The sequence below is a fragment of the Mus musculus genome, chromosome 3 (genome assembly GCF_000001635.26).
Source record: "Mus musculus strain C57BL/6J chromosome 3, GRCm38.p6 C57BL/6J".
NCBI classification, from domain to species: domain Eukaryota; kingdom Metazoa; phylum Chordata; class Mammalia; order Rodentia; family Muridae; genus Mus; species Mus musculus.
Window position 1 is genome coordinate 18,341,419 of NC_000069.6, and position 13,061 is coordinate 18,354,479.

Sequence of the window (13,061 nt, forward strand, 5' to 3'; positions counted from 1 at the left end):
CCAAGGTAAAAACTAAGTGGTCTGCTGGCATATGGTCGGACGTCCATTTGAGTGCTAAAAGCTGGATACTGTTTTTGTGAAACAGATGTTGTTGAGTGCAGCAATGCACAACTGACTCTAGCTAACAGCTGGGAATCCTTCGTGACCCATATAGCGAGAAATAAACATGGTCCTATGCTTGGCAAAAGTGTAAGAAAGCAAATTTCCATTTGTTAAGAGCTTATCAAAATGAAGAATAAATGTTTTTAGCCATAAACTGATTTTATTCACTAGAGTAATCTTTCCAGCTTATGTGATGGCCTCATAATATTACAGGGTCCCTTTGCCAGATGAAGACTGCAGTCACACTGACATATAGTACAGATGGAAAATAAACATCTGCCTCAATCAGAAGAGAAGACCAAGGACAAGGTTGACGAATATTGTTTGGCACGACTCTCTTTGTGGGGAAGCATATAAATGCTGCAGAACCAAACCACTGGCATCGTCTGGTGTTGTCCTTATGTGGTTACTGACCATGAAGAGAGATGATTACTATGCGCTCTCTGAGGAGAAGTGCTGCAGATGCTCGAGATGCGGTGATTCCAGCTTGCTAGGCTCTGCCATACTCGAGCCACACCATGTGCAGTTCTGAGTGATTCCATTCGATTTTATTTTATTTTTTCATGGTTCAGCTGCATTTATTATCCTCAAAGTTTCCCTTCTTGCAATTGGATGTGACAAACCAGGGGAGAAAAGAAAAAAGAAATGAAGCTAATTTGGAGAGGACAAAAACAACAGCAAGGGCAAGTCCAAGTTAAAGTAAATACCTTCCACTTAGAACCAGCCCCCAACATTTCAATGGTGAAGCATGGCACTTTAGAACATGCCCAACTTCACTCCTGGCACAGCTGAGTGGAGTACATGTTCTGTAAGCAGGACACACACATATACATAGACACACAAACAGACACAGTCACAAACACATACATACATACATACATACATACGTACATACATACATACATATATACATACATACACAGTCACAAACACATACACACAGACATAGTCACAAACACACACACACAAACACATACACACATACGACAGTCTTAGCACTAAGTTCCTTTGTCCCCACTTCAACCAAATGATTCATGTGGCACAAATAATATGACAGATGTAGTTTTTAAAATTCAGCTTTATGGCAAGTATCATTTGGATTGAACCTTCTTCCATTTCTGGTGTCTCTTGTGACCATATGGAGTTTAGATGGCAGTGAATTCCCTTCCACTAACCCAAACCCTTTCTGCACCTGGGCACAATTTTGGATAAGGAAGTAAAGAAAACAGAAAACAAAAGACTCAGGCTTAATATAGAGGACTGTGTAAAGAGAACTCAACTATATTGTGAGCAAAAGAGCATTCATTTCTTTCTTTAAAACAAAGCAGCACAAACAAAACAACAACAACAAAACCCTAACCAAGCTTTGTTAGAGTTTTATAATAGCAGAGATGAGATAGAAAATTCTTGTGTGGATTTGTGAATATGTCTAATCCTGGAAAGGTAAAGAAAGAAAAGGAGTCTGTGTAGATATTTAGATTATCATAATTTAGCTGAAACCACTGGAATCATAATATTTTTGACACTTCAGAGTTTAGAAGGAGTTGAATGATCAGACTTCAGTGCTAACACCAACTTCTTGTCTATCAGGTGCTGTACATTACTCTCTGCGAATTTTGCTGTTCTTACAATCTTTTTTCCCCTACTTCTCCTCCTACCCCTCACATCTGCCTACTCCCACCCTCCATTTGCCTTCTTGCTGCCTCATTCATTAGTCTACCTTCAAATTCTGACCTCAGCCTGAAGATGCTGGGACTAGAAGTGCGCATTGGCACATTTTACAGCAGCTGATATCCGAGAACAGAGAGGATCAATAGTTTAGGTAAACGGAATGAGCTGGTCCAAGAGTTTGTGCACTTAACCAGAATGCTAAAAATAGCTCAGGAAATTCACGCTTGCATGATACCAAGTATCAAGATAATTTGGTTTTGGTTTTTTCATTAACATGTTGGTCACAGATCTCCAAATGGGATCATGATTTATAGATTATTCTATAGTTTAAAAGTCACAATATTACACTGTATGTGTAATTCACTTAAGTAATCCATTATAATTTCTAACTAATGTTTGATATTTTGGTGACTTTGATAATATAAACAATACTGGAAATACTGAAAAAGAATATATCTCAATGGGTGAATATCTGATATGTTGCCATATGGAAGGTCCTTAGATGTGACAGTGGTAGTCAGGAGATATGTAAATGATTTATGACATTAATTCTAAAATTTTGATTTATAGATATTTTCTCCATATTTTTATTTTTAGCTATTCTGTTTTTTTTTCAGGGTTGCTGAAATACATTATATACATAGCAATGATACCATTTTATAGAATGGGATTTTATTATATTTCAATATTACCTGAAAGCATGTCTAGGATCTTTTCTATAGGTACACACCTGTGTCTATGTGTCTGTGTGTCTGAGTGTAGGTGCCCATAGAGGATAAAGGTGTCAAATATCCCTGGAGCTAGGATTATAAAAATTTATAGCCACATGATATGAATACTACCTGATTCTAGTTCTCTGGAAGAATAATATGTTCTTCAACACTGAGCCATCTTGACAATCACTTAACATGCTATCATCCTCATCCTATCATCATCATCATTTTGAGATAGCGTCTCATCTTATAGCCCAGGCAAGTAGGCTAGCCTGGAGCTTGCTATCTAGATCAAGACAATCTTGAACCATTTTTTTTCTTTTTTTATTAGATATTTTCTTTATTTACATTTCAAATGTTATCACCTTTCCTAGTTCCCCCCCCCCCCCGCCCAAAAATCCACTATCCCCTCCCCCTGCCCTGCTCCCCAACCCACCCACTCCCTTTCCTGGTCCTGGAATTCCCCTATATAGGGACATAGAGCCTTCACAGGACCAAGGACCTCTCCTCCCATTAATAACCCACTAGGCCATCCTCAGCTACAAATATAGCTAGAGCCACAAGTTCCACTATGTGTTTTCTTTGATTGGTGGTATAGTTCCAAGGAACTCTGGGGGTACTGGTTAGTTCATATTGATGTTCCTTCTATGGGGCTTCAGTCCCCTTCAGCTCCCTGTGTATTTCTCTGGCTCCTTCATTGGGGACCTTGTGCTCTGTCCAATGGATGACTGTGAGCATCCACTTCTGTATTTGCCAGGCAGTGGCAGAGTCTCTCAGGAGACAGCTATATCAGGCTCCTGTCAGTAGGCTCTTGTTGGCATCTGCCTAGTGTCTGGGCTTGGTGGTTGTTTAGGGGGTGGATCCTCAAGTGGGGCAGTATCTGGATGGTCATTCCTTCAGCGTCTGCTCTGAATTTTATCTCTGTAAGTCGTTCCATGGATATTTTGTTCCCCATTCTAAGAAGGATCAAAGTATCCACACTTTGGTCTTCATTCTTCTTGAGATTCATGTGTTGTGCAAATTGTATCTTAGGTATTCGAAATTTCTGGGCTAACATCCACATATCAGTGAGTGCATATCATTTGTGTTCTTTTGTAATTGTGTTACCTCACTCAGGATGATATCCTCCAGATACATCAATTGGCCTAAGATTTTCATAAATTCATTGTTTTTAATAGCTGAGTCATACTCCATTGTGTAAATGTACCACATTTTCTGTATCCATTCCTCTGTTGAGGGACATCTGGGTTCTTTCCAGCTTCTGGCTATTATAAATAAGGCTGCTATGAACATAGTGGAGCATGTGTTCTTGTGACAAGTTGGAACATCTTCTGGGTATATGCCCAGGAGAGGTATTACTGGATCTTCTGGTAGTACTATGTCCAGTTCTCTGAGCAACCACCAGACTGATTTCCAGAGTGGTTGTACAAGCTTGCAATTCCACCAAGAATGAAGGAGTGTTTTTCTTTCTCCACATCCTTGCCAGCATCTGCAGTCAACTGAGTTTTTTATTTTAGCCATTCTGACTGGATTGAGGTGGAATCTCAGTGTTGTTTTGATGTGCATTTCCCTGATGATTAAGGATGTTGAACATTTTTTCAGGTGCTTCTCAGTCATTCAGTATTCCTCAGTTGAGAATTCATTGTTTAGCTCTGTACCCCATTTTTAATAGGGCTATTTGAATTTCTGGAGTCCAGCTTCTTGAGTCCTTTGTACATATTAGATATTAGTTCCCTATCAGATTTACGATTGATAAAAATTCTTTCCCAATTTGTTGGTGGCCTTTTTGTCTTATTGAGAGTATGTTTTGACTTACAAAAGCTTTGCAATTTTATGAGGTACCAATTGTCGATTCACAATCTTACAACACAAGCCATGGCTATTCTGTTCAGGAATTTTTCCTCTGTGCCCATATTTCCGAGGCTTTTCCCCATTTTCTCCTCTATAAGTTTCAGAGTCTCTGGTTTTATGTGGAGTTCTCTGATCGACTTAGACTTGAGCTTTGTACAGGAAGAATGGATCAATTCACAATCTTCTACATGATAAGCGCCATTTGTACCAGTACCATTTGTTGAAAACGCTGTCTTTTTTCCACTGGATGGTTTTAGCTCCCTTGTCAAAGATGGAATAAACATAGGTGTGTGGAATCATTTCTGGGTCTTCAATTCAATTCCATTGATCCAGCTGTCTGTCGCTGTACCATGCAGTTATCACAATTGCTCTGTAGTACAACTTGAGGTCAGGAATTGTTGATTCCACCAGAGGTCCTTGTATTGTTGAGAATAGTTTTTGCTATCCTAGGTTATTTGTTATTCCAGATGAATTTGGAAATTGCCTTTTCTAACTCACTGAAGAATTGAGTTGGAATTTTGATGGGGATTGCATTGAATCTGTAGAATGCTTTTGGCAAGATGGCCATTTTTACTATATTAATCCTACCAATCCATGAGCATGGGGCATCTTTCTGTCTTCTGAGATCTTCTTCGATTTCTTTCTTAAAAGACTCGAAGTTTTTATCATATAGATCTTTAACTTCCTTGGTTAGAGTCAAATCTCAGGTATTTTATATTATTTCTGACTATTGTGAAGGGTGCTGTTTCCCTAATTTCTTTCTCTGCCTGTTTATCCTTTGTGTAAAGAAAGGCCATTGATTTGTTTGAATTAAATTATATCCAGCTACTCAGGTTTAGGAGTTCTCTGGTGGAATTTTTAGGGTCACTTATATATAATATCATATCATCTGCAAATAGTGATATTTTTATGTCTTCTTTTCAAATTTGTATCCTTTTGATATCCTTTTGTTGTCTAATTGCTCTGCCTAGGATTTCAAGTACTATATTCAATGGGTAGGAAGAAAGTGGGCAGCCTCTTCTAGTCACTGATTTTAGTGGGATTGCATCAAGTTTCTCTCCATTTAGTTTTATGTTGGCTAGTAGTTTGCAGTAAATTGCTTTTATTATGTTTATGTATGAGCCTTGAATTCCTGATCTTTCCAAGACTATCATGAATGTGTGTTGGATTTGTCAAATGTTTTTTTTAGCACTTAACAAGATGATCCTGTGGTTCTTGTCTTTGAGTTTGTTTATATAGTGGATTACATTCATGGATTTCCATATATTAAACCATCCCTGCATCCCTGGGATGAAGCTTACATGATCATGATGAATTATCATTTTGATGTGTTCTTGGATCTGTTTTCAAGAATTTTATTGAGTATTTTTGCATTGACACTATAAAGGAAATTGATCTGAAGTTCTCTTTCTTTGTTGGGTCTTTGTGTGGTTTAGGTATCAGAATAATTGTGTTTTCATAGAATGAATTGGGGAGAGTTCCTTCTACTTCTATTTTGTGGAATAGTTTGAGGATTATTGGAATTAGGTCTTCTCTGAAGGTCTCATAGAATTCTGTACTGAACCCATCTGGTCCTGGGCTTTTTTTGGTTGGGAAACTATTAAATGACTGCTTCTGTTCCTTTAGGAGATATGGGGCTATTCAGATCATTAACCTGATCCTGATTTAACTTTGGTACCTGGTATCTGTCTAGAAAGTTGTCCATTTCATCCAGGTTTTCCAGTTTTGTTTAGCATTGCCTTTTGTAGTAGGCTCTGATGATGTTTTGGATTTCCTCACGTTCTATTGTCCTGTCTCCCTTTTCATTCCTGATTTTCTTAATTAAGATACTGTCCCTGTGCCCTCTAGTTAGTCTGGCTTGTTGATTTTCTCAAAGAACCAGCTCCTGGTTTGGTTGATTCTTTGAATAGTTCTTTTTGTTTCCACTTGGTTGAATTAAGCCCTGAGTTTGATTATTTCCTGCTGTTTACTCCTCTTGGGGGAATTTGCTTCCTTTAGTTCTAGAGCTTTCAGGTGTACTGTCAAGCTGCTAGTGTGTGCTCTCTCTAGTTTCTTTTTGGCAGCACTCAGAGCTATGAGTTTTCTTCTTAGGACTGCTTTCATTGTATCCCATAAGTTTGGGTATTTTGTGGCTTCATATTCATTAATCTTTAAAAAGTCTTTAATTTATTTCTTCCTTGACCAAGGTATCATTGAGTAGAGTGTTGTTCAGCTTCCACGTGAATGTTAGCTATCATTTATGTTGTTTTTGAAAATCAACCTTAATCCGTGGAGATCTGATAGGATGCATTGGATAGTTTCAATATTTTTGTATCTGTTGAGGCCTGTTTTGTGTCCAATTATATGGTCAATTTTGAAGAAGGTACCATGAGGTACAGAGAAGCAGGTTATATCCTTTTGTTTTAGAATAAAATGTTCTGTAGGACCAGAGGACAGGTGTCAGCCTGGCTCGGGAGGCGGCCTCAGCCTCAGGAGCAGCGGGCGCCATCTTGGTTCCTGGACTCCCTGGAACTTAGGAATTTAGTCTGCACAGGTGAGAGTCTGCACCACAGAAGCTGACAGCTTCTGGGAACTGCCAAAGCAACACAGCTGCTGAGAAAGGCCCTGTTTTGGGCCTTCTTCTTTGACCAGGAGGAATTCTAAAAACAAGATATCTGCTCACCTTCCCTGTAAGAGAGCTTGCCAGCAGAGAGTGCTCTGAGCACTGAAACTCAGAGGAGAGAATCTGTCTCCCAGGTCTGCTAATAGACGGTAACAGAATCACCAGAAGAACAATCTCTAAACAGAGTCAACTATAACTACTAACTCCAGAGATTACCAGATGGCGAAAAGTAAACGTAGGAATCCTACTAACAGGAACCAAGACCACTCACCATCATCAGAACCCAGCACTCCCACTTCGCCCAGTCCAGGGCACCCCAACACACCCGAAAACCTAGACCTAGATTTAAAAGCATATCTCATGATGATGGTAGAGGACATCAAGGACTTTAATAAATCACTTAAAGAAATACAGGAGAACACTGCTAAAGAGTTACAAGTCCTTAAAGAAAAACAGGAAAACACAATCAAACAGGTAGAAGTCCTTACAGAAAAAGAGGAAAAAACTTACAAACAGGTGATGGAAATGAACAAAACAATACTAGACCTAAAAAGGGAAGTAGACACAATAAAGAAAACTCAAAGTGAGGAAACACTGGAGATAGAAACCCTAGGAAAGAAATCTGGAACCATAGATTTGAGCATCAGCAACAGAATACAAGAGATGGAAGAGAGAATCTCAGGTGCAGAAGATTCCATAGAGAACATCGGCACAACAATCAAAGAAAATGGAAAATGCAAAAAGATCCTAACTCAAAATATCCAGGAAATCCAGGACACAATGAGAAGACCAAACCTACGGATAATAGGAGTGGATGAGAATGAAGATTTTCAACTCAAAGGACCAGCAAACATCTTCAACAAAATTATTGAAGAAAACTTCCCAAATCTAAAGAAAGAGATGCCTATGAACATACAAGAAGCCTACAGAACTCCAAATAGACTGGACCAGAAAAGAAATTCCTCCTGACACATAATAATCAGAACAACAAATGCACTAAATAAAGATAGAATACTAAAAGCAGTAAGGGAAAAAGGTCAAGTAACATATAAAGGCAAGCCTATCAGAATTACACCAGATTTTTCACCAGAGACTATGAAAGCCAGAAGAGCCTGGACAGATGTTATACAGACACTAAGAGAACACAAATTCCAGCCCAGGCTACTATACCCAGCCAAACTCTCAATTACCATAGATGGAGAAACCAAAGTATTCCACGACAAAACCAAATTCACACATTATCTCTCCACAAATCCAGCCCTTCAAATGATAATAGCAGAAAAAAACCAATACAAGAATGGGAACAACGCCCTAGAAAAAACAAGAAGGTAATTCCTCAACACCTAAAAGAAGACAGCCACAAGAACAGAATGCCAACTTTAACAAGAAAAATAACAGGAAGCAACAATTACTTTTCCTTAATATCTCTTAACATCAATGGTCTCAACTCCCCAATAAAAAGACATAGACTAACAAACTGGCTACACAAATAAGACCCAACATTTTGCTACTTACAGGAGACACATCTCAGAGAAAAAGATAGACACTACCTCAGAATAAAAGGCTGGAAAACAATTTTCCAAGCAAATGGTATGAAGAAACAAGCTGGAGTAGCCATCCTAATATCTGATAAGATTGACTTCCAACTCAAAGTCATCAAAAAAGACAAGGAGGGGCACTTCGTTCTCATCAAAGGTAAAATCCTCCAAGAGGAACTCTCAATTCTAAATATCTATGCTCCAAATACAAGGGCAGCCACATTCATTAAAGAAACTTTAGTAAAGCTCAAAGCACACATTGCACCTCACACAATAATAGTGGGAGACTTCAACACACCACTTTCACCAATGGACAGATCATGGAAACAGAAACTAAACAGGGACACACTGAAACTAACAGAAGTGATGAAACAAATGGATCTGACAGATATCTACAGAACATTTTATCCTAAAACAAAAGGATATACCTTCTTCTCAGCACCTCATGGTACCTTCTCCAAAATTGACCACATAATAGGTCAAAAACAGGCCTCAACAGATGCAAAAATATTGAAATTGTCCCATGTATCCTATCAGATCACCATGCACAAAGGCTGATCTTCAATAACAAAAAAAATAACAGAAAGCCAACACTCACGTGGAAACTGAACAACACTCTTCTCAATGATACCTTGGTCAAGGAAGGAATAAAGAAAGAAATTAAAGACTTTTTAGAGTTTAATGAAAATGAAGCCACAACATACCCAAACCTTTGGGACACAATGAATGCATTTCTAAGAGGGAAACTCATAGCTCTGAGTGCCTCCAAGAAGAAACGGGAGACAGCACATACTAGCAGCTTGACAACACATCTAAAAGCTCTAGAAAAAAAGGAAGCAAATTCACCCCAGAGGAGTAGACGGCAGGAAATAATCAAACTCAGGGGTGAAATCAACCAAGTGGAAACAAGAAGAACTATTCAAAGAATTAACCAAACGAGGAGTTGGTTCTGTGAGAAAATCAACAAGATAGATAAACCCTTACCTAGACTCACTAGAGGGCACAGAGACAAAATCCTAATTAACAAAATCAGAACTGAAAAGGGAGACATAACACCAGATCCTGAAGAAATCCAAATCACCATCAGATCCTTCTACAAAAGGCTATACTCAACAAAACTGGAAAACCTGGACGAAATGGACAAATTTCTGGACAGATACCAGGTACCAAAGTTGAATCAGGATCAAGTTGACCTTCTAAACAGTCCCATATCCCCTAAAGAAATAGAAGCAGTTATAAATAGTCTCCCAGCCAAAAAGAGCCCAGGACCAGACGGGTTTAGTGCACAGTTCTATCAGACCTTCAAAGAAGATCTAATTCCAGTTCTGCACAAACATTTTCACAAGATAGAAGTAGAAGGTACTCTACCCAACTCATTTTATGAAGCCACTATTACTCTGATACCTAAACCACAGAAAGATCCAACAAAAATAGAGAACTTCAGACCAATTTCTCTTATGAATATCGATGCAAAAATCCTCAATAAAATTCTCGCTAACCGAATCCAAGAACACATTAAAGCAATCATCCATCCTGACCAAGTAGGTTTTATTCCAGGGATGCAGGGATGGTTTAATATACGAAAATCCATTAATGTAATCCATGATATAAACAAACTCAAAGACAAAAAACACATGATCATCTCATTAGATGCAGAAAAAGCATTTGACAAGATCCAACACCCATTCATGATAAAAGTTCTGGAAAGATCAGGAATTCAAGGCCCATACCTAAACGTGATAAAAGCAATCTACAGCAAACCAGTAGCCAACATCAAAGTAAATGGAGAGAAGCTGGAAGCAATCACACTTAAATCAGGGACTAGACAAGGCTGCCCACTTTCTCCCTACCTTTTCAACATAGTACTTGAAGTATTAGCCAGAGCAATTCGACAACAAAAGGAGATCAAGGGGATACAAATTGGAAAGGAGGAAGTCAAAATATCACTTTTTGCAGATGATATGATAGTATATATAAGTGACCCTAAAAATTCCACCAGAGAACTCCTAAACCTGATAAACAGCTTCGGTGAAGTAGCTGGATATAAAATTAACTCAAACAAGTCAATGGCCTTTCTCTACACAAAGAATAAACAGGCTGAGAAAGAAATTAGGGAAACAACACCCTTCTCAATAGTCACAAATAATATAAAATATCTCGGCGTAACTCTAACTAAGGAAGTGTAGATCTGTATGATAAAAACTTCAAGTCTCTGAAGAAAGAAATTAAAGAAGATCTCAGAAGATGGAAAGATCTCCCATGCTCATGGCAGGATCAACATTGTAAAAATGGCTATCTTGCCAAAAGCAATCTACAGATTCAATGCAATCCCCATCAAAATTCCAACTCAATTCTTCAATGAATTAGAAGGAGCAATTTGCAAATTCATCTGGAATAACAAAAAACCTAGGATAGCAAAAATTCTTCTCAAGGATAAAAAACCTCTGGTGGAATCACCATGCCTGACCTAAAGCTTTACTACAGAGCAATTGTGGTAAAAACTGCATGGTACTGGTATAGAGACAGACAAGTAGACCAATGGAATAGAATTGAAGACCCAGCAATGAACCCACACACCTATGGTCACTTGATCTTCGACAAGGGAGCTAAAACCATCCAGTGGAAGAAAGACAGCATTTTCAACAATTGGTGCTGGCACAACTGGTTGTTATCATGTAGAAGAATGCGAATCGATCCATACTTATCTCCTTGTACTAAGGTCAAATCTAAGTGGATCAAGGAACTTCACTTAAAACCAGAGACACTGAAACTTATAGAGGAGAAAGTGGGGAAAAGCCTTGAAGATATGGGCACAGGGGAAAAATTCCTGAACAGAACAGCAATGGCTTGTGCTGTAAGATTGAGAATTGACAAATGGGACCTAATGAAACTCCAAAGTTTCTGTAAGGCAAAAGACACTGGTCAATAAGACAAAAAGACCACCAACAGATTGGGAAAGGATCTTTACCTATCCTAAATCAGATAGGGGACTAATATCCAACATATATAAAGAACTCAAGAAGGTGGACTTCAGAAAATCAAATAACCCCATTAAAAAATTGGGCTCAGACCTGAACAAAGAATTCTCACCTGAGGTATAACGAATGGCAGAGAAGCACCTGAAAAAATGTTCAACATCCTTAATCATCAGGGAAATGCAAATCAAAACAACCCTGAGATTCCACCTCACACCAGTCAGAATGGCTAAGATCAAAAATTCAGGTGACAGCAGATGCTGGCGAGGATGTGGAGAAAGAGGAACACTCCTCCATTGTTGGTGGGATTGCAGGCTTGTACAACCACTCTGGAAATCCGTCTGGCGGTTCCTCAGAAAATTGGACACAGTACTACCGGAGGATCCAGCAATACCTCTCCTGGGCATATATCCAGAAGATGCCCCAACTGGTAAGAAGGACACATGCTCTACTATGTTCATAGCAGCCTTATTTATAATAGCCAGAAGCTGGAAAGAACCCAGATGCCCCTCAACAGAGGAATGGATACAGAAAATGTGGTACATCTACACAATGGAGTACTACTCAGCTATTAAAAAGAATGAATTTATGAAATTCCTAGCCAAATGGATGGACCTGGAGGGCATCATCCTGAGTGAGGTAACACATTCACAAAGGAACTCACACAATATGTACTCACTGATAAGTGGATATTATCCCCAAACCTAGGATACCCAAGATATAAGATACAATTTCCTAAACACATGAAACTCAAGAAAAATGAAGACTGAAGTGTGGACACTATGCCCCTCCTTAGAAGTGGGAACAAAACACCCTTGGAAGGAGTTACAGAGACAAAGTTTGGAGCTGAGATGAAAGGATGGACCATGTAGAGACTGCCATATCCAGGGATCCACCCCATAATCAGCATCCAAACGCTGACACCATTGCATACACTAGCAAGATTTTATCGAAAGGACCCAGATGTAGCTGTCTCTTGTGAGACTGTGCCGGGGCCTAGCAAACACAGAAGTGGATGCTCACAGTCAGCTAATGGATGGATCACAGGGCTCCCAATGGAGGAGCTAGAGAAAGTACCCAAGGAGCTAAAGGGATCTGCAACCCTATAGGTGGATCAACATTATGAACTAACCAGTACCCCGGAGCTCTTGACTCTAGCTGCATATATATCAAAAGATGGCCTAGTTGGCCATCACTGGAAAGAGAGGCCCATTGGACACGCAAACTTTATATGCCCCAGTACAGGGGAACGCCAGGGCCAAAAAGGGGGAGTGGGCGGGTAGGGGAGTGGGGGTGGGTGGGTATGGGGGACTTTGGTATAGCATTGGAAATGTAAATGAGCTAAATACCTAATAAAAAATGGAAAAAAAAAAGAAAAGGCAATCTGCAAATTCATCTGGAATAACAAAAAACCTAGAATAGCAAAAACTCTTCTCAATGATAAAGGAACCTCTGGTGGAATCACCATGCATGGCCTCAAGCTGTACTGCAGAGCAATTCTGATTAAAAAAAAAACAAAAACAAAAAAAACAAAAAACAAAAAACTTCATGGTACTGGTATAGCAACAGACAAGTATACCAATGGAATAGAATTGAAGACCCAGTAATG

General features: G+C 39.1%; 1 long non-coding RNA gene across 1 annotated transcript in view; it reads right to left on the reverse strand.

Annotated features, from left to right (window-relative positions):
• Window positions 1-242: 242 nt before the first annotated feature.
• Window positions 243-13,061, reverse strand: part of Gm30667 (predicted gene, 30667) — a 119,684-nt gene continuing 106,865 nt past the window's right edge. The window contains exon 6 of the long non-coding RNA NR_166207.1: window positions 243-703. This is a non-coding gene — a long non-coding RNA (predicted gene, 30667). The remainder of the gene's footprint in view (window positions 704-13,061) is intronic.